The sequence below is a fragment of the Montipora capricornis genome, chromosome 5 (genome assembly GCF_036669925.1).
Source record: "Montipora capricornis isolate CH-2021 chromosome 5, ASM3666992v2, whole genome shotgun sequence".
In the NCBI taxonomy this organism is placed as follows: Eukaryota; Metazoa; Cnidaria; class Anthozoa; order Scleractinia; family Acroporidae; genus Montipora; species Montipora capricornis.
This window is the reverse complement of record NC_090887.1, coordinates 32,371,471-32,373,970: the sequence shown is the minus strand read 5'-3', so window position 1 is coordinate 32,373,970 and position 2,500 is coordinate 32,371,471.

Below are 2,500 nucleotides of genomic sequence, written 5' to 3'. Positions count from 1 at the left end.
TTAAAAGGTAAGTATGAAGCTAAACTGGAAACTCAAGGTGGGGAGGGAAACAAACCAAATAACAATCCTTGGTGGAAATATTGATTTTTTTTTAACCACACTTTTTTGTCACACAAATCATTTATTACTTGAATGTGAGCCTTTAATGTTGTTTACATCAGTAGACAGCCTTGGAGTTGATCCCTTTTCCATCTTATTAATAATCCATCAAGTAATAAAAAGAAAATCCTGGTGTTCTCATGATTTCTATGTTTGTTCCTTACTTTTAGTTTTGATTGAAAATATATAGCACAAACTTTGTAAACTGTACATCACATTTTCTATAAACTTTGAATTCTTTTCCAAAATACTCGGCTACTGGTAAGCATAATATTTTCAAATTTCCTCTTTATGTTTTGAGGTGCGATTTTAAAACACTACTTGTGTGTTTGTTATAAATTTTAAATGACAAAAACGTAGAAGTGGTTGAATGACAAACAAAATTTGCTTGTTAGTCTGGGAGCAAGTGTAATCCCGTGGGAATGTCAGGCTGCAAGTAATTTGCTCATCTTGTTGTGTTACTGGGATCTTAAATGACATGAAAAATTTTGGTGGCACTCTTGAAACTAACACCGAGCTGTTTTATCTGGATTTCAAAATATGACGTAAATCTCCAACATGAAAACGAGGCTTTGGAACAACGACCTTTATAACTCGATATTGTTTAAATGAATTTGCTCCAAACTTATAGAGGCTATGTATCTCAGTTACTTTAATGATATTATATACCAACGAGCCTTTCGACAAGATCACGTGACTAAGTAAGCATGAAAACGTTAAGACAAAAATAGCAATAACCTTTCACTGTTTGAATGAAATTGCTTCAAAATTTACCTTAATTACTTCAAAGATGTTATCGACTACTTGTTTCTCTTTAGTGTCACATGACGAAACTAGCATGGAAACGAGGTTCTGGCGAAATAAGCCCAAAAACTGTCTCTGGTTTCACTAAAGTTGCCAACTTTGGCAACTGATACGTCCCTAGATGTATATATAGATTATTACGCGGGAGGACGTAGTCAGCCAGCGTCTTAAATTCGGGAGCGCATTCCTTTGGATTTCTTGGGAGTCAAAAATTTCCTTGGTTTTTTAAACTTTCCCGTATCCCGCGCCCGTTCCGAAAAATTGTGTGATTCTTATTGGCTGCAACTACGAATCACGTGCAAGTCAGGTTGGATTGCACCACTCAAGCAGGAAAAAGCTAAAAGCCAGGTAACTGCGTAGAGAGATAAAGTAGAGGTAAGTGCTTGACATTTACATTGGATAATTGGTTTGTTATTTTGACTCGTTGCGAAATTGTGTGGTTAAACGTGAATAGCTGCACAGAGTGTGATTTTTGAAACTGTGGTTAACAATTTGTCACCGAACCAACGAGTCAAGTCGAACCAACGAGTTCATTTACAATCGAAGCGAGTTCACAGTCGTCGAACCAACAGGTTCACCATATCTAGTCGAACCAACGAGTTCATTTATAATTAAAGCTGTGAGTAGCCACTTGTAGACTTGTTGAACGAGTACACTTGTTGTGAAAAACTATTCAAATAAATATTTAAGCAATTTTAACACACTGCAACTGAGAGTACAGATATCGAAAAGTTGAGTCAAAGTACTCAGGAGTTAAAACGTTTAAGTACACACTCTGTTGAAGCTATCACTGTTGAATCGCACAATATTCTACTGTTTTGTCCATCCTCACCATGTTGCTTTTACTGTATGTGATATCCATTTTGACATTTATACAAAACCAGAGTATTGATTTCGCTACTGTTAAAATTTCCAATCGATGCGCGTACGATGTACATATTTAGGTTGAATACAGTTGGTGCAATGACACAAGAATTAAAATCTCTTTTTCTTATACAACAGAGTAATCAATCAGTTTGTTCATTCTGTAGCAATGCACTTGTAAAGGAAACAAATGTATTTGTACTTTACTTGACTTTTGCAAACTTGCTTCAGAGCCAGTTTGAAACTTATGTTTCTGAGGCTATCTTACCAAATAGTTGTAGACTTTACTGTGATTTATGTCAAAAGCATTCTGGGGATATTTCAATCCTGCAACATTTTGTGACACTCCCAAAATTTTTAAGTGTAGAACCGTCATCCCATTGTATTAATCAAGTATTATTCCCAATGACTATGGATGTATTAGGTGAAGGTTATGTACTAAAAGGCATGGTTCGATCTCTGAATCATCACTTCACAGTGGCTATAACACATAACACTCATTGGATATATATTGATGATATGTGTGTTTCTGTAAAAAGTTACAGTTCGTTGCAGAATCTTTTGCATAACCATTGTAATGGTTGGTTTTTTGCCATATTTGAAAAGACTGCAATTGTAGTGAACAATACTGTAGTACTAAATTCAGTCATGTGCAATCCCTTTCAGCAAGATGGTAATAAAGAACATAAACTTGATAGCCCACTGTTGCAATCAAATTCAGGCATTTATAAAA